A 21,284-nucleotide genomic window follows, 5' to 3' on the forward strand; every position below is an offset into this window, starting at 1 on the left:
GCTTGGACAAAAATATTTTAGCACGTTGACAAAAGCCAATACATGATCTCTACCCCATCATCATGGCCATCACCCTGGTTCCTATAAGTACTATAGCCTTCTTCATCATATAACAACCCATGATTGTCCCAACCCCTGGTGGGCGATGATCCGCCCCACCTTAAAAGGGGGGAATTCATTTCTTTATCTTATACATCATGCTCTAACGCCTTGAGCCCCAAGCAGTTAATCAAACAAAATCATAAAAAGACAAAAGGCATACAAAGAAGGGTGTAAAAATCAAGGTTAGGGAACCTCATGTACCATGATTTCTCCCTCCTATACATTATAAACCCAAGTATGGGATTCCCTCTTATTAACTATCCTTGCACCCCAGCATGTGACCCAGGGCTGCCCCTTCTCATCCCTTACTCCACTCTGTTGAATTTCCACGACCTTGGGTCTAGGTTAGAGTCTTAAAATCACTAACACTATCAAACGAGAATCTGAACCATAAACTAATTTGCACAACAGAAATATAAAGCAGTAAATCACATATGCACAATATGCACAGTTTTAAACAAAATTGTATAATAATGTTCAATCACTAATCTTCGTTATATTAATCAAAATCTGATAAATACAAGATTCTATGGTTACAAGATACAATGACAAACTTGGCTGCAGCACTTCTATGTCATATCTTGTCCTGCTGGTCCATTGCACCCGTATTGCTCACTAGTAGTGCCTTATTCCATCAAGGCCACTACACATCGAGACTCCAAGAGGGTTGCAAGTCACGTCTGCTATAATGAACACAGGCTCATTAACTGTTGTCTGGGTAGGCCTAATTCTCGAGCTCCAATCTCCCAGGCTAGCAACAACTTTCATCCATCTAAGTGTTACACTTCGACACCATCCTTCACCCAACCTTCAGCGGCTCTTCGTCCTTCAAGATAGCTCGTCTAGGGTTACTTTGGTTAACCAACACGTTGCCCTCCAATAGTCCTATGGCACCCAATCTCATCACTATCAGATCTGCATCTAAGATGACTTTTCCTCACCTCGGAATGTCATACAAATGGCTCCAATAGACTACAACAAATTTGATCCAATTATGATCACCAAACTGTGACCCAACACATAACAAAACACTATTGTTTGTGAATCCTGCACTACTGCAATTTCTAGGGCTGGTTAGGGCACAAAACACAGTGCCTACCCATCCTCAAATCTGGCCCAGAATTGCCCCTATGAAATGTGGTTGTCCTTCAATGGGAGGTTGCTCCTCCACGCTGCTCTTTTAGGGAAGATTCAAGCCCTTAAACACAGACTTATCCTCCTAAAAGACAACAACATCCTACAGGTGTATAGATAGCCCTGTCACAACTTGTTACAGGGACTTTCCACCCACCAAACAACCTCCAAACTAACTCGTTGTCCCTGCCTTGGCTGTGGCCTAGAGGAACAGGGCTTGGGCCCTCCCACCAATAGCTCTATCTAAAAAATGGATCCCTGAACAGACCTTAACCAACGTTGTTTCGGATCCTCTTTTGCTGCGGTTAGGGCACATAATTCTTCTCTCCAATGAGTTTTGTTTCTAAGGTATGTGATGCACAAGATTGGATGCTCAAAATGACTCCATATCACCTTGTATATATACCATAAAGAAGGGCTCTCAAAACGTCATATTTGAAGCAACACGTCCATTGGATTCTTCAAGTCGACCTACTTGACAACCAATAATAATTATGTCAACTTCAAAAATTCGTCTCTCTAACGACAACTTGGATTCGGACGATTTTCGATGTGTTGGAATCGTCTTTCCGAACACTATCATCTTCATCCATCACATGTCGTGAATCCATCATGGTTTTTCCCTAAAACATGATGGGTGTCAAAACCCCATACTTAGGTTTCAAGCCCACAAGCTGCGCTTGTGGTGCTTTTCCTTCCAAACCCTGAACCCTAGGACTTGGAGTACCTCATGTTGACCACTGGGATGGCACTTGATGATTATATGAAAGACTCCATGCCCAAAGATGATCCAAAGGACACTTGTACCATTAGATCTCATCAGTCGACATAGTTTTTTAACTCTACTTTTATCTTCTCATCATCTTTCTTATACCAAGATTCTACACTTGCGGGGAATTGTAATAAGTGATACTAATAATGATGAGTTTTGAGTCTATAACAGGTCTAGGATGTTGAGACTCAATCAACAAACGAGTACACCTTAGAGTGTTTTTTTAAGTTAGTTAATTATTTCTTCTTTTTCAGAGGCAGATAATTTTTTGAGTTTTTTCACTCACTTTTTACCCCAAAGCTAGGGTGACGATTTGAAGGTTGAGCCCCTAACACATCCTAGTGTCTTTAGTCTATGTATATTACCATACTAGATCACACAGAAAATTTCGTGGAATTTGGTAAGGTCTAAGTAGTCATTTTTTAACTTTTTAGATTTCCTGCCAGTCAAAAATTGCAAATAAAATTGTATTTAAATTGTAATAAGTGTAATTTAGACAAGTTGTATGGGGTATGAGTAATAAAAATTACACATCTCACCCTCAACTTTCGACTATGACACTTTGAGGGGTTAATAATGTGTTTTGGACCCTCAAAACCCACATTTCATAAGTTTAGTTGAAATTGTGGCATTTAATTAGGCTAGAATTAAATAAAATAGAGAGAAATAAATTATTCCATGTGACAGAATGACGTGGAAATGACTTGGAAATTATTTTAAGTCAAAGAGTTGAGTCAACAAACATGTGGAAGATGACTGAGCACACTACATCATAAATATACCATGATTTCATGAAATCGAATTTCTAGAGATAAAGCAGCGGTTGCACATGTGGAAAATCAAATTTATTAGAGGAACTCATGTACTAAAGGAATATTCTACGAAATATTTAGACTAGGGATTTTGTGGAGCCTTCTCTCACTGTTAGCTCGAGTTGCTTCTACACTTAACACTTCACATGGAGGATTACGAGTTTCACTTGAGGAAATCCCACAGCTCCTCGGGATTTGCGCAGAGCATCTTTGGGATCTGATTGTTTTGGTTCACTCATAGATATGTTTACTATGCCATATATGGAATTCGATTTCCCTTTACGTGCCCATATGGAATTCGATTTTGCTATGGTGTCTCTATCTTCTCCACATCGATCTTGACTTATATTTCCTTTGTTCAGTTCTCACCTGCATTATTCCTTGGGATTTGCTCCCAAATCTCTATATAATGAGGCTATGTGTTCAAACTCTGTCATTTTATACTTGCATACTTTCTTAATATAATCAAGACTTGGGGGCTATCTGGCTGGTATTCTCTTAGCGTTATGAGGTGATGTCCTTTCATGTTATTGTTATTATGTGTAATTCCTTTTGCATATTAAATTAATATTAGTTTGTACTTGTCATTTTGCTTGGATTGATGTGTGCAATTTATCTTGCACATATCATTGATTTAGAGTATTATTCTAGGGATAAGCTTGCTAGTTCATTTTAAGAGGAATGATTGGTCTATCTTATTCATCATCTTGCTATAATCCTTTGCAAACTAATACTTGTTCAAATGTGTAGTAAATATCTTGTGTATTGTGTGTAGGAATCCATTTGGAAGTGGGACAAATCTCAATTAGATCAATTCACTCCTAGAGTCACAATGATCTAAGACTCAACCATTTTTTCACTCAAGTGTTTCATCCAACGAAGAGCAAAAGGGAGTTTTCTTACTCTATAGTTACTTGATCATCCATTTAAATTTAAAATATTTCTTTGATTCTAGTTCTTTCAAAGTTATATCTTATATTCAAGACTCATTTCTAAAGTTAGAAAAGTATGGGCGTTCACTCCCATTACCTGAGCTAGTATTTTGTATATTAATTTCTAAGTTTAGTTTTGGTTTCTTTTTCTTAATTTTACACTGACAATTGGTTTTGTGTTTTGCATCACATAGGCTTGAGCATTGGATAACAAGGATCTTGAGGAGAAGCTTTGGTAAACTACTCACTCGTGTTTACGCATGACCTCCTTGCTGGGCCTTTTGAGCCTTATGAATCACTTTTCGAGAGTTTGTTTTCCATCTTCAAATTTTTTGTTGTTATATTTTAGGAAGAGAGTCTAGCATTATTAGATTCCTATCTTTGTAAAGATCTCTCACACATTATGGGAAACCCTCTTAGAGGCATTTGCGCTAATAAAACATAAAAAAATTGTTTGAGGGAGCTTGGCATTTTTCCCATGGCATCCCCCTTCCTCATTTAGAGGAGGGATTCTTATGGGTGGTCTAGTTTTGCTTCTAGTTTTTCTTAGCTTTCTAGCTTTTAATTTCATATCTTGCATGCTTAAAATCAACACATTTCACTCCACATGCAAATTTTTATTAATCTTGTATTTAAATTTCTACATGCATAAGCTTCCAAATTATAAACTTGAGAAAATCTCATATTATGTGTAAACACTTCATACTTTGACAAGTTTTAATTGTTTTATAATTTCCTGAAGTATATGCTTCATTACACGGTCAATTTATGCTATGGAAACTATTGAAGTACGATAATTTATTTGAAACAATTGTAGTTTAAAGCAATCTATTCCATTTATTTGCATATTTTCCATTCAATGGTGCAAACACATATGAGCTTATTTACATTCTAGCTTCTTAAGTTTTTCAAACTATTTTTCTTTGAAACATTTGCATGTAGCATTAGTTTAATTTGGTGAATTAATACAATTTGCACTTCATCTAAACATTTTAGTATAGGAAGGCCCCAAGCCTCATTAAAATTTTTACCTCTAACATAAGTTGGTTGAAGTAGACATCTTAGGGACCCTCTACTCCTCTACTGACTTTTTAATATGAGATCCATATCTTTGGGCGAGGGTGATGTCTGATGATTGAAGAGTTAAATTGTAATCTTGTTATAGAGATAATTGATAAAATTAACCAAGAGCACTTTCCATTACATTTACTTTACTTATCTCTTGATAGTTTGAGTTTTCATATGCAAAGTCTATTCCAAAATAAAATATTGTAATCCTTTCAAACAAGTGTTTTATTTTCATGCTTCAGGTCTAATTTCATATTGATGTCTTGGTTTAACACTTTCTTTCTTTTACATTTCCAAGTTAATTACTAATTTTTGGATTTTGGCAAGATATGTTTCACGTGTTTTTATTCATAAAGTTGATTATCTCAAAAGCATTTTGTATCTTTCATATCTTGTACTAAAAATTTTTGTTTACATTTCAGGGTTACTTTGTTTTCTCTTTTAAGAGCATTGCATTTTACTTTGAACAAATATATCTTTAAATTGCTGATCAAATTCCTTATCAGGCACTGATTTTATGGTTTTTCTCATGTTAATGATTGGCATTGTTATTTCAAGTTGCTCACATCATATTCGCTCATGAATCCTTAATAGTAATCCATTTTCACTATAACACTCTCCTAGAAACTCACATCTTTTAACAAAACTTTTCATTAAGGACCACCCCCATAAATAACCTAGGAGATAGCTCAAACGGTGAGTCGGGATTAGTTTGACAACGCCTTCTCTGAGTTCCCTACCACCAACCACACCTTGTGGGGTTGAAGGATTTTCTCACTGACTTGTAGGTAAGTGTAGGTGGTAGGTGATAACATTTTTGGCGTCACCATGTACAAGCTTTCATGTACCTCGGAAATCGACTAACCTTTTGGTTTGAGCATATTTGAACTTTAGATTTAGATTCTTGCTCAAGTGGTGACTCCACTCAATCCAAATTTTGCAAGAGTCTCTACTATGAGAAATTGAAATGTTCTAGTTAGCCCCTCTCTTGATCCTAAAAGGGTTTTTAGAGAGAGGTTGAATAGACTTTTTCATAGTAGAACTCTTGTTAGTATTGGGCAAGAGGTTATTTATGATATTCATGTGTTTTTTCAAGAACATGTAAAGCCTGACATCATGAATGATATTTTTTCTCCTTGTGACTTCACTAATATAAATGGCTATCTTCACAATATCCTTGATAAGGCTATTGAAAATTTGCCTTCCTTTCAAGGTAACAATGCCATTAGTGCTACATCACATGTGAAAAAATTTAATGTTTGTATCTTTAAATGGTGTAACACTGCTATTTATGAAGATGTGAAGATAAGAATTTTTGTTTTATCTTTAGAAAAGGATACTTTTGATTGACTCACTGAGAAACCTACTAACTCATATAACTCTTTACAAGTCATTATAACTGCATTTTTAGATAAGTTTGGAGAGAAGAAGGAAAATAGGTATTTGATCAATGCCATTAGCAACATGAAGAAAAATGATAATGAAACCATGGAGGAGTTTAACAAGAAATTCAATGAATTAGTAAAAGCATGTATGCTATTGTTAAACATGCCGATGAAATTTTTTTATGCTCATATTTAGTTGCTTTTGGTGTTGATAATGCCTATGAGTTGAGGTAGGAGTCTGCAAATATAAGTGTAGCTCAATCTAAAGCCTTGAAGATAGAAAGGGCTAGAAAGCAATTGGGAAAATTTGAAATTCTCGGTTTCAATATAGAGTCCTCAAAATCAAATTATTCCAAAGGCAAGGCCAAGGAAGAGACTACACATGATTTTATTAAAGAATTAACTCAAATCATCAAGAGCATGGAAGCGAATCACATTAAAGAAATCATATTTAAGTGGTAGCCTTCAAGAAAATGAGCATCAAATTTTGGTGGTAGCCTTCAAATGGACTTATCATATGCCACCATCCCCATGCTTGATAATATCTTTGTCAGACTTGATCGAGAGTTAGAGAAAATATATCATGTTGAGGATCCAAAGAAACCCAACAATGAGATTATCTATAGATCATGCAAGACAGGAAGTGATGCAGTGTTGACAAATTTTCTTCCCCCTCTAACAAGACAAATTCAAAACAAAGAAATTAGGCATAGCTCAAAAAGCTTGGGTACTTCAAATATTCCATCAGAGCATTTTCATGACAAAGCAGTAGGATTGACAATAATTGCTTCATAATCACCATCGAAACTAATCAAGAAGAAAATAAAAAAACGAAAAAGAAAAAAAAGATATAAAAAATGAACCACCAATTTTGAGCAAGATCAAGCCTCAACGCATCAATAGTCAGAAAAGGAAAAGGAAGAGGTTTGGTATATTTGATGGCCACAAACAGGTTAACATTGGGGTAAGTCATAGTCTCAAGATAGTCGGAATTGAACAAGGCACATCAAAGAAAGAACATATGGATTTCATGTGAGTAGGCAGGTTCTCAAGATGGATTTCATCAAAGACATCTGATGCCATGGGTTATCTTTTTGTATCATATTTCTAACCTTATCCCTTGTCATTTTTGTTTAATTAGTTTTATTTCTTGAATAAATATCATTTATGCTCTTAGAATAAATTTCAATTTCTTCATTTCTGTACTTGATTTCATTTGATGATATTTTGAATGGACACTGTTGATATATTTCTTTCGTCGATGGATGTAGATTCTAGGTTCTTGCACAGTATCACTTCATATCTAGCATGCATCCCCATATGGAGCTAAATGTTGACCACTGGGATGGCACCTGATGATTATATGAAAGACTCCATGGCCAAGGATGATCCAGAGAACACTTGTACCATCAGATTTCATCAGACAACAAAGTTTTTTAACTCTACTTCTATCTTCTCGTAATGTTTCTTGTACCTAGATTCCACACCCTGCAGGGAATTGTAAGAAGTGATACTAGTAATGATAAGTTTTGAGTCTATAATAGGCCTAGGATATTGGGACTCGATAAAAAAATGAGTACACCTTGGAGTCCTTTTTTATCTGGTTAATTATCCCTTCTTTTACAGAGGCGAATATTTTTTTGGGGTTTTCCATTCTTTTTACCCCAAAATCGGGGTGACGGTTTAAAGGTTGAGGTCCTAACACATTTTAGTGTCTAGAGTCAATATATATTACCATACTAGATCACACAAAAAAGATCATGGAATTTGGTTAGGTCTAGGTAATCATTTTTTTTAAGATTTCTCGCGGGTCAAAAATTGAAATAAAACTGTAGTTTAGAGAATTTGTATGGGGTATGAGTAATAACAATTACATCTCACTCTCAACTTTCTACTATGACATATTTTGAGGGGTTAGTAATGTGTTTTGAACCGCAAAAACCCACATTTCCTAAATTTAGTAGAAATTGTGGCATTTAATTAGGCTAGAATTAAATAAAATAGAGAGAATTAAATTATTCCATGTGATAGAATGACTTGGAAATTATCCTAGGTCAAAGAGTTGAGTCAACAGACACATGGAAGATGACTTAGTGCACTGCATCATAAATATACCATTATTTCATAAAATCAAATTTCTTAGAGATAAAGCGGCAGTTGCACATGTGGAAAATCAAATTTAATAGAAGAACTCATGTACTGAAGGAATATTCTATGAAATATTTCGGAATATTTAGACTGAGGATTTTGTGAGGCCTTCTCTCACTGTTGGCTCGAGTTGCTTCTACACTTAGCACTTCACATGGAGGGTTACGAGTTTCACTTGAGGAAATCACACAGTTCCTAGGGATCTGTGCAGAGCATCTTTGCGATCATCATCTGAAGTGGTGACACTTGGTTCGAGTTTGATTTGGTGTGACTAGAGTTATCTCATTGTTTTGGTTCACTCATAGATATGTTTATTATGCCATATATGGAATTTGATTTCCCTTGAGGTGCCCATATGGAATTCGATTTTTCTTTGGTGTCATCTATCTTCTCCACATCGCACTTGATTTATCTTTCCTTGAGATTTGCTCTAAGTTCGGTTTTCACATGCACTCTTCCTTGGGATTTTCTCCCAACTCTCTATATGATGAGGCTATGTGCTCTTATATTGTATCATGTTATGAGCTATTGAGCTTGAGAAAACTCTGCCATTTTGTACTTGCATAATTTTTTAATATAATCAAGACTTTGGGGTTATCTAGTTGGTGTTCTCTTGGCGTTATAAGGTGATCTCCTTTCATGCTATTTCTATTGTGTGTAATTTATTTTGCATATTGAACTAATATTAGGTTATACTTGCCATCTTGTTTGGATTGATGTGTGCAAGCTATTTTGCAGATATCATTGATTTAGAGTATTATTTTGGAGATAAGTTTGCCAATTCATTTTAGAATGAATGTTTGGTTTATCTTATTTATTATATTTCTCTAATCCTTTCCAAACTAATATTTGTTCAAATGTGTAGGAAAGATATTTTGTATTTTTCATCCAACGAAGAGAAAAATAGAGTTTTTTTACTCTATAGGTACTTGATCATCCATTTAAATTTAAAATACGTATTTGATTCTAGTTCTTTCAAAGTTATATCTCTTATTCAAGACTTATTTCCAAAGCTAGGTAAGTATAGGGCTTCACTCTCATTACTTGAACTAGTATTTTGTATATTAAATTCTAAATTTAGTTTTGGTTTCGTTTCTCTAATTTCACATTGACAATTGATTTTGTGTTTTGCAGCCCATAGGCTTGAGCATTGGCAACAAGGAGCTTGAGGAGAAGTTTTGAGAAACTAGTCACTCGTGTTTATGCAGGACCCCCTCACGCTATCCAAACATTGATTTCTAGGGAGACCGTAAGCACTAGAGAAAGAGTTGCAAACTCATCTAGGACGTGGGCCTTTTGAGCCTTGTAAATCTCTTTTGGAGATTTTTTTCATCTTCAATTTTGTTGTTTTTATATTTTTGGGAGAGAGTCTAGCGTTGTTAGATTCCTATCTTTGTAAATATATCTTTCACATTGTGGACAACCCTCTTAAAGACATTTTTACCCGCTTCAAGCGCTAAAAAAAAAAAAAAAAAAAAAATAAATAATTGTTTGAGGGAGCTTGGGATTTTTCCCATGGCATCTCCCTTCCTTATTTAAAGGAGGGATTCTTTTGGGTGGTCTAATCTTGATTCTAGTTTTTTTAGCTTTCTAGCTTTTAATTTCATATTTTGCATGCTTAAAATCAACACATTTCACTCTTCATGCAATTTTTTACTAATCTTGTGTTTAAATTCCCACATGCATAAGCTTCCAAATTGTAAACTTGATAAAATATCATTTTATGTGTAAACTCTTCATACTTTGGCAAGTTTTAATTGTTTCATAATTTCTTCAAGTATATGCTTCATTACTTGGTCAATTTATGCTATGGAAACTATTGGAGCACTATCATTTATTTGAAACAATTGTAGCTTAAAGCAATCTATTCTATTTTACTTGTTTATTTTTCATTCAATGGCGCAAACACATGAGGTTATTTACATTCTAGCTATGAAACCAGATTTGTCCAAAATATGCCACGTGTCTGAATCCCACGAATCCGACACAATTCGATGGGAATTCGAACCCAAAAATGGGACACGACGTGTCTTAACGGAACACGATCGAATCTCGGTCATGTTCCGTTATGACACATCGTGTCCCTATTTTGGGATTCGAATCCCAAAAATGTTAGGGTTTATGAGGTTTATGAGGGAGGGTTTATGAGGTTTGTGAGGGTTTATGAGGGTTATTTTTGTTAGAACCGTACTGGCAGCTATGTACCCATAAGGATTTTTCAAGACTCTATTTATTTTAGTCCTTGTCATGATTGCACTACCAAGGAGTGTTATCAGGACCAGTTGATCCACACTGGTACAGATGTTCAGTCTTCAAACCAGTAGCTGAACCAGATCAGGGGGCTAGTTCAGACCCATTCACAACTGGTTTGGTACTGACACCAGCTGGTTCACACCAATTCACACACTAATGGACTGTGGGAACACCAGTGGTTCCGGGGAGGGGAATGAAAAATAAGGGGAAAAGAGAAAACCCTTCCTCCTCACTCCCAAACCCTGAAATGCACAAACTTTACATATTGGTGCCTAATGGTTAAGATATGTATGCAAGGATAATTTTAGGGGCGAATGTTCGCCCTTTGACGAAATTAAGGGGTTTTAAATTTTTAGTGGGCGAATATTTTGTATCATAGTACATTTTTACAAATCACCTCAAATAGCCCACCTTATTTTAAGGGAGAGGGTAAAAAAGGTAAATTTAGCCCTTGAAATTAGGACTTACAACCTTCCATTCGCCCATTTTCAAGAATAGGTTTTATTTAAGTGAATCCATTCGCCCATTTTCAAAAATAGGTTTTATTTAAGTGAATCCTATGGGCCAAATGCCATATTTATAAAAGAGGTATGGTAAATTAATAAAAATATAAATAAATGAGAGGTATGGTAAATAAATAAAACATTTTTTATATTTACTCCATAAGTCACTTTATATACATTTAAGGGTGTAAACAAATAAAAATATAAGTAAAGTGGAGGTATGGTAAATAAATAAAACGTCTTTTTATACTTACTCAAAAGGTATGGTAAATAAATAAAAATATAAATAAACTAGACGTATCGTAAATAAATAAAACCTCTTTTATATTTAGTCCATAACCCTCGTTCTATTTATGAAAGCTCAAGAAAGAGGTTTTATTTAAGTGAATCATATGGGGCAAATACCATATTTGTAAAAGAGGTATGGTAAATTAATAAAAATATAAATAAACGAGAGGTATGGTAAACAAATAAAACATTTTTTTATATTTACTCCATAAGTCACCTTATATTTACAAACACTCAAAAAATGGGTTATATTTAGGTGAAACCTATGGCCAAAATACTATGGGACAAATGCCATGGACTAGATTGTTATTAATATCATGCAAAAAATAATTATTAACCCTAATATTAGAATTAATAAAAATAAAAATGGCACATGGTATTGACCCATGGTATTCACCAAAATGGCACATGGTATTGACCCATGGTATTCACCTGGAATGTAGCCTATTTAAATGGGGGAATTAAACCAGCATGTAGCATATGCTAAGATTCACTAGGACTTTATAAAGTTTTATTATTTAGTGAAAGACTCGCGAAGATCTTACAAGATTTTATAATTGAGTAAAATATTCGCCATGCCTGGTGAGAGATTCGCCAAAAAATTATATATACATATTATATTATTGATAAAATCGCCTTCCATTTTTCCTATATACCATGGAGATTCACCCATTTATTATATTTATAAATTTAGGGGGGGTTCTTAAAATTTTCCCTGTATGTGTGTGTGTGTGTGAATCATTAAATTCTGCATATTTTGTGTTTTTTTTAGTAGACTGGTTCACGGGCCTGTTTTGGTTCTGTACCAGTCTGACTGTTGGTTGGTTCTGGTTCTAATAACACTGACTAAGTGTGGACAGAATCAGATTACTGAAGTCGAAGTATATATTATATTATTTTAGCACAGCCTTAGATATCATCAAATCTTTACCATTAGACATGTTATCTTTTAACATTGCATTCTGCCACCAATGTCTCCACTGCCAGTGATTCTCTGTATGCATGATTTGTCCATGCTATTGACATTATGTGGTTTAGAATCTGATGAGTAAAACTGTTGGGAACCTATCTACATTACAGTAAAACTAACATCTAGATGAAGATCTATGTTTGAAATCAATGAATTTGTATCATTAATGAGAATTTGTGTAAGAAATATCTAATTTTATATATATATATATATATATATATATATATAAAATAATATATAACAAATCTTACGTGTCTTGTTCCGGGGGGTCAACATGTCTGAATCCAACACTCAAATCCCCGTATCCTACGAATCCTAAATTCCCGTGTCAGGTGACTTAGCATTCTAGCGTCTCAAGTTTTGCAAACTATTTCTCTTTGAAGCATTTGCATGTAGCATTAGTTTAATTTGGGGAATTAACACAATTTGCACTTCATCTAGGCATTTTAATATAGGAAGGCCCCAAGCTTCATTAAAATTTTACCTTCAACATAAGTTGGTTGAACTAGACATCTTATGGACCCTCTACTCCTCTACTGACTCCTCACTATGAGATCCATATCTTTGGGCGAGGGTGAGGTATGAGGATTGAAAAGTTAAATTGTAATCTTGTTGTAGAGATAATTGATAAAATTAACCAAGAAAACTTTCAATTACATTTATTTTACTTGTCTCTTGATGGTTTGAGTTTTCATATGCAAAGTCTATTCCAAAAGCAAATATTGTAATTCTTTCAAATAAGTACTTTCTTTTTATGCTTCAAGTCTAATTTAATATTGATGTCTTGGTTTAGCACTCCTTTTCTTTTACATTTCCATGTTAATTACTAATTTTTGGGTTTTGGCAAGATATGTTTCATATGTTTTGATTCATAAAGTGGATTATCTCAAAATCATTTTGTATCTTACATATCTTGTGCTAACAATTATTGTTTACATTTCAGGGTTACTTTTCTTTCTCTTTTGAGAGCATTGCATTTTACTTTGAGAAAATACATCTTTAAATTGTTGAGCAAATTCGTTATAAGGCACTGGTTTTATGTTTTTTCTAATGTTAATGATTGACATTTTTATTTCAAGTTGCTCACATCATATTTTCTCATGAATCCTTGAAAGTAATCTATTTTCACTATAACACTCTACTAGAAACTCACATCTTTTAACATAATTTTTCATTAGGGACCACCCCCTTTAGCTAATCTAGGAGATAACTCAAACAGAGAAAGTCGGGATTAGTTTGATAACCCCTTCTCTGAGTCCCCTGCCACTAACCACCTTGTGGGGTTGAAGGCTTTTCTCACTGACTTGTAGGTAGGTGTAGGCGGTAGGTTATAAAACCTTCCAAGCTACACAATTCAACACTCTCTCTTAGCGAGGGAGGTACTTCCAAGACTAGGAAGTATCTCGTCATCATAATCACTGCTCACAACACTTTCCCAACTCTTGGCGCTCACAATCGCAGAAATCCATATACAGTGAACTGCGCCCTTATCAGAAGTGTTGATGTCACTCATGGAAGCAACCTGTTTCTTCTTCTTATCCTGTAACGTCTTGCACTCTTTCCATGATTCCTTCTTGGCAGTTATAGGATGTTAATTTTAGGTATGTTCTATGCTAGAAAAATTTATTTCAATTTTCATTGTTAGCTCAATATCTTTTTTATATTAGCAATCATACCAGCATTAAAGTAAACTGCAAATAGAACATAAATATAAATTGTAGAAGACAAGCAAGACAAGAGGACACAAGATGTGGTGCCAGCTAGGGACAAACCCTAATGCGGAGAAACCCTTGATCAATTCTTCTTTTATGTTCTTCAATAGTTCGGTAGAGAAATAGAGAGAGTACATTTAGAACAGAAGTCAACACTTTGACTTTCTAGATAAGAGAATAGATCATCTCTACATGAGATCAGTTGAAGACGTGCTGCTTCTCGTCCATATGCTGCACCTCATCATATTGCAACATCATACCATGTTCATGAGCTGCACCATGCTGCTTTACTGCTGAGTTGTACGCTGTACACAACTTGCTGCTCTTAATCATCATCATGCTGCTGCTCTAGCTGTCACTGCTTATTAGATAGGTCACCTTAAACTGTCCTCATGAACAACCTCATCACTACACTGGTTGGGGTACAAACTCCGTCTTGCTACAACACCCTATTCACACCCATCAGATTCAACACAGCCTCTTGATCAGGCATAATAGACTGCGGTATTGTCTCCCTTCCTAGCTGTTGTCAAACGCTGGAATATAAGGCTAGAACCAGCCCCCATACTCACCCAACAGTCCACTAAAAGGGCTCAGTCCATCCGCAATGTCTTCTGTGCAATCCGCTGCCCAAGACAGAGATAAACCTTGCAACAAATGCCCTTACAAACAGCCCAGAAGTAGACTCCTGTAATGTGGCCTTAATGCTGGTTCATTTGCACTTCAAAACAGTCATGAGAATGACCCTAACGTCCTTCCCTTCTTCACTGAAGTTGAGTGCCTTTTCTTGTTGCATACAAACCTCTTGGATTGTGACCAGACATTGTATCGGTTAGGTGATTTTCAAACCTGTGGCAAGGGCTCTTTTAGATCTTTCTTAGACAATGGATGGAAGGTTCCATATATATCTTCTTGCTGCATAAACAGGTCTCCTCTAAGACTGTGTATAGATCCTCTTTCTAACTGTGAATGACGAGTCTCTTTCTCGCTGTGTATAGGGTCAATGGACAGCAGATTCAGGCCTTCATTTAGGGCCTATATTAGCCCTCCTTTCATCTGCGGATTGAGCCTCTTGAGATAGCGTATAGGGGCTTATTTATGCTGTACATAAGTCTCCTCTTTTCTGTGTGTAGATATCCTCATAAGCCTGCAACTTACTGCGTCTAGGGCATCATATACTTAGCCCAGCATACTCTTAGTGTCTCTCTCCTTCACCAAAAACCCAAAGACGTGGAGAGGAGGAGATCACATGAAGAGTGTGTCCTTCAAATGACTTCAAGTCCTCTCCTCTTTATACTAAAACGTAGATGATGAATAGACATGACTATTGGGCTTCTGAGCCTACACACATTGTTGGCCAACTTGACAAATTTCTTATAACACAAATAAATTCATAACTCCATGAATACTTGTCGGAATCGGATGATCTTTAGATTAATCCTGCATCTCTCAATGAGAGGGATCCAAGAAAAATATCAGCTACCATAAATATGAGGACCCACATGGAGTTTGGCTCTAGTTGCCAATTTTAACACTCCTCAACTAGGGAGAACTCCATCTACTGATCCATATGTCCGACTGTGCTATCTCTGCCATCAATGCACTGCACTGCTCTGCTATGCTTTGATCATTTCTGCTCAGTTCTGCTTAGCTCTGCTCAACTGAACCATGAAGAAGAAGAATAAATTGAGAATGTCTCATACCATCCTCCACTGACCCGAAGTTAGTCTGGAGTGTGTACCACTTTCACTGGTCCCAGATTAGTCCTCTATTGACCCGAAGTCAGTTTCAGAGGGTGTACCACTCTCACTGGTCCCAGACTAGTATCATTGATCCCAGATCAATGAAGGTCATCCTAGCAGAGGGAGTACGGTAGATACAACGATGCGTCCATCGGTACTACTATGGTCCCTATCCTCATTTCCCTACTCATTGATCAGATGAGAGGTACTTCCCATGAGTCCTAGACTGCATGGGTAGGACGCCTCGATAGGAGAACTAATCATCCTATCCAGTGGATGCCACGGAGAACTAATCATACTAGTCTACAGGAGAACGAATCATCTTGTTCCATAATCGCCACGGAGAATGAATCATCCTAGCCCACAGGAGAACTAATCATCCTGTTCCATAGTTGCCACGGAGAGTGAATCATCTTGGCCCGTAGGAGAACTAATCATCCTGTTCCACAGTTGCCATGGAGAACGAATTATCCTAGCCCACAGGAGAACTAATCATCTTGTTCAGTGCGCACCACTAGGGGAGGGTGAGTCACCCTGTGGTCGTACGTTGCTCCAGTAAGTACCCCAAGCCCCCAGAGCTCAATGTATGCAACATGCAGGACCCTTTTACAAGGGTCTCTCGACGACTCCAAGTCATTCGGGAAAATCACAGATTTGATCTTTCCCCGGGGCTTTGACAAAGTGTAGCGACCTGTACATCATCTCGTTGCGATGGAGCTTCCTCGCTCATTGACTTACCATATCCCAGATAAGGTAGTATCTGATGTCTGTTTGCTAGAGCAATCATCAAATACGAGATTCCCCAATAATCGAATCCCACCTCTAGTTGTCATAGAGAATCTTAGTGGTATTCATCATGTGTACAAACAGTTCACTTAATAGCTTATGCAACCATGCAGCTTCTGTGTATTCAGTCTCGGTGGTGCTTATAGCAACCGATTTATGCTTCTTGCTCATCTATGATATCGAAGCAGAATCCAAAGAGAACCAGCACTGAGAAGTGCTCTAGTGATCCTCCACACTGCCTGCCCAGTCAGCATTCGAATAAACATGCAGTTTCATATTTTCGGTAGTGTATCTCAATCCATGAGAGATTGTGCCCCGAAGATATCTCAAAAGATTCTTGGCACCGATTCAGTGAGGCTCAACCAAATATGAGCTCACCATGCTAACTGCAAAACATATGTTCGGACGGAAGTTCACCGAGAACATCAACGCGAATGAGTTTATGAAACTCAGAGGCATTTCTCAAATCTGGTCTGACATCACTACCATATAACTTCTGAAAGTTAAGATCTTCGAGGTAGTCACAGGCTTGCAGTTTATCATTCCACATCTGGAATCCAACTCCCTCTTACTTCTGCAAATGAGAGGGTCTGCACCTGTCAGAAATAGGTTGTCCTCATAAGGTGTCAGTATGAGAGGTCTATCATCCACAACCTTTGGGTAATGGTTTGGATCGCTTTCACTCCTAGTGAATCTTAGCTTCATCAGACAGCGATCAATCCTCTCATACTACGCCTGGGGTGTTTTGCTTCAAGCCATAGAGGGCTTTCTCCCACATGTATTCATGAGATTCCTGATTATGAATCTCAAACTTCTCGGGTTGTTCCAAACCTGTGGACCTGCTGCATGAGGGGAATGGTCCCCTTATAAGATTTTCCTTTGGTACATCTCAGACATGTACCTTCATGCTCTTCTTGAATTCAGGCATCCCTGTCACCATATGACTTACAGACCTTCGGTGCTATGTGTCAATGGACATGGTCCCTAGTAGACTTCCTGCAACTTGATACAACCCTAAACTCAAAAACATCTTTGAAAATTCTATTTTCAAACACGTACCTTTCCATCGATGAGTGCCACTGTGAAACCTTTGACGTCCATTGCTGAAATGGACACCAGGTTCTTCTTGCGATCAGGCACATAAAAGAGATTTTGTAAATGAATTGAGTTACCCTCATTCAATTGAGGGATAACATTACCTACACCCCTTCCAGGATAGGTGGCATCGGCTCCAAGTATAATCCTACGATTGTTTCCATCTCTACCAAATTAGAGAGTGCACTCATCTATCTGATGAAGTGCCTTGAAGCACTACAATCAATAAGCTAGATTCTCAAAGAATCTGAAGGAGAGGGCCAATACAAGATAACGCTTCTTTATCTTATCAGAAACAACATTTGATTCTTCATACCTGGGGTTCCTTGCTTTCTTTGAAGAGTCAACCATTTCCTTGATGACCTGCATTCCCTGTTATTCCTTTGAGCATTGAAGATGTCCCTAGAATGATTGTTATCTTCATCAAGAGATGTGTCTCTACCATTGGACACTCCTTCGCATAATGGCCAAACTTATTGTAACCAAGGCATCCTCTTTTCCTTCCACCCTTAGATCCGCACTTCCCAACGAAGTGATCTTTAGGTAGGACATCAAAAACTTCAGTTGATTCTGATAATATTCTCTACTTCGACTTCACCCTCGATGAATTTGAAGAGGGATGAGGAATCCACTGATCCTTTTATTCTTTCCCAACTGTCTTCAGTGATTTGCTTTTTCACTCTTGCTTGGGGATTGTCTTCACCTCAGCTCTGATACCATGTTAATTTTAGGTATGTTCTATGTTAGAGCAATTTATTTCAATTTTCACTGTTAGCTCAATATCTTTTTCAGATTAGCAATCACATCAGAATTAAAGTAAACTACAGATAAAACATAAATATAAATCGCAGAAGGCAAGCCAAGACAAGAGGACACAAGATGTGGCGCCAGCGAGGGACAAACCCCAATGTGGAGAAACCTTTGATCAATTCTTCTTTTATGTTCTTCAATAGTTTGGCAGAGAAAGAGAGAGAGATAGTACATTTACAACATAAGTCAACACTTTGACTTTCTAGATAAGAGAATAGATCATCTCTACATGAGATCAGTTGAAGACATGCTGCTTCAACTGATTCTTCAAGGTGACTCCTTCACCTATCATTGTGTTGCATCTCGTCCATACACTGAACCTCATCATATTGCAACATCATACCATGTTCCTCAGCTGCACCATGCTGCTTTACTGCTGAGTTGTACACTGTACACAACTCGTTGCTCTTAATCGTCATCATGCTGCTGCTCTAGCTGTCACTGCTTATTAGATAGGTCACCTTAAACTGTCCTCATGAACACCTCATCACTACACTGGTTGGGGTACAAACTCCGTCTTGCTACAGCACCCTATTCACACCCATCAGATTCAACACTGCCTCTTGATCAGGCTTAATAGACTATGGTATTGTCTCCCTTCGTAGCTGTTGTCAAACGCTGGAATATAAGGCTAGAACCAGCCCCCATACTCACCCAACAGTCCACTAAAAGGGCGCAGTCCATCCGCAATGTCTTTTGTGCAATCTGCTGCTCAAGACAGTGATAAACCTTGCAACAAATGCCCTTACAAACCGCCCAGAAGTAGACTCCTGTAATGTGGCCTTAACGCTGGTTCATTTGCACTTCAAAACAGTAATGAGAATGACCCTAACGTCCTTCCCTTCTTCGCTGAAGTTGAGTGACTTTCATACCTGTGGCAAGGGCTCCTTTAGAGCTTCCTTAGACAGTGGATGGAAGGTTCCATATATATCTCCTTGTTGCGTAAACAGGTCTCCTCTAGGACTATGTATAGATCCTCTTTCTGACTGCGGATGACGAGTCTCTTTCTTGCTGTGTAGAGTGTCAGTGGACAACGGATTCAGCCCTTCATTTAGGGCCTATATTAGCCCTCCTTTCATCTACGGAATGAGCCTCTTGAGACAGCGTATAGGGGCTTATTTATGTTGTACATAAGTCTCCTCTTTTCTGCGTGTAGATCTCCCCATAAGACTGCGGCTTACTGCGGCTAGGGCATCATCTGTAGCTAAGGCATCACTGCGGCTAGGGCATCAGCGACTGCAGCTAAGGCATCATCTACTTAGCCCAACGTACTCTTAGTGTCTCTCTCCTTCACCAAAAACCCAAAGACGTGGAGAGGAGGAGATCACATGAAGAGTGTGTCCCTCAAATGACTTCAAGTCCTCTCCTATTTACGTAGATGATGAATAGACATGACTATTTGGCGTCTGAGCCTACCCAAGTTGCTGGTTGACTTGACAATTTGTCTTATAACACAAATAAATTCATAACTCCATGAATACTTGTCGAAATCGGATGATCTTTAGATCAATCCTACACCTCTCGATGAGAGGGATCCAAGAAAAATATCAGCGTCCATAAATATGATGACCCACATGGAGTTTGGCCCTAGTTGCCAATTCTAACATAGGAGCACCATTACTCACCACTAACCACGTGCTCTTCTTGGGTTGCAGAGTCTCCCTCTGAATTTGCAAACGCTCTTTCGAATTAAACTCCCTCTAAGTCTCTGGAACCTGGACCTTCTCAGGAAAGTGTACCTTCTTCTCGAGACCCTATACCTTCTCCTCTGAAGCCTGCACCTGCTCTTTCTTCTCTGGAACCTGTACCTGCTCCACATGTTTCTTTCCATGATCCATAGGCTTGGCCATCAACCTATAGAGACGATTCTCCCTGACTCCAAGTACAATCCCATCAGAGTTAGACCCTATGAGCCGGAGTCTTGCCTTCCCATCTTGGAACAAGACCTCAAACCCCTTCTTCTCCATCATCGAGATGGAGAGCACATTATATATGAGTCCTGGTATAAATAGTACATCCTGGACCTGCATCATAAATCATGTCTCCATTCTAAATGGCATAACACCTGATCCTCGGATCTCCAACTGACTCTTGTCACCCAACACCATGTGCAACTTTGAGTCCCATCCAGCTAGAGTCTCAAAAATATCTTGTGACCCTGTCATATGCTTCGTCGCACCATTGTCCACGTACCATCCATCCTCTTTGATAGTACTCTGCGAGAAATGAGAAATCATAGAAAACTTCTCTTCGTCTTCCAATCTTCTAGCAAGCTCATCCATCTTTGCTCTTTTGGCAATAAGGGTGGCCTGCTTCCCTTTTCTTTTCTCATCATCTCCCTTCTTCTTCTTCTTCAGACATCTTCACAAAAAATGACCCATCTCGCCACAGTTGAAACACTTGACTTTAATCAAGTCTTTCTTTTGCTTACCCTTCATTCGTGATGCAAGTGCCATGTCATCATATGAAGCTTTCTGCTTCCGCTAAAGATCCTTGTCTCGCAACTCTTCCTGAACGAAGTCATCAAACAACCTATCCGCATCTGGCAGCATCTCCCTTGCAACAATTCCTTTGATGAAGGGTTTCCATTCCTTGGTGAACCCTTTCAAGAGAATCCTTACCATATCTCCATCTAAGACAGTCACACCGATGCTAGGAAGCTCATCTTTGACTTGAGACAATCTTGTCAAATATGAGGTCACATTTCACCCTTTAACATCTTGGTGGACTTCAACTTATCCTCCAATATCAATACCCAATTCTCATTCTTAT

At 37.7% G+C, this 21,284-nt stretch overlaps 1 pseudogene; it reads right to left on the reverse strand.

Moving 5' to 3' along the window:
- The window catches only part of LOC149241930 (acyl-coenzyme A oxidase 2, peroxisomal pseudogene), a 33,830-nt pseudogene extending 13,468 nt beyond the window's left edge, over positions 1–20,362 (reverse strand).
- Positions 20,363–21,284: the final 922 nt, after the last annotated feature.

The sequence above is a fragment of the Pinus tabuliformis genome, chromosome 8 (assembly GCF_031772625.1).
Source record: "Pinus tabuliformis cultivar Carrire ecotype Pingquan chromosome 8, CPIR1, whole genome shotgun sequence".
In the NCBI taxonomy this organism is placed as follows: domain Eukaryota; kingdom Viridiplantae; phylum Streptophyta; class Pinopsida; order Pinales; family Pinaceae; genus Pinus; species Pinus tabuliformis.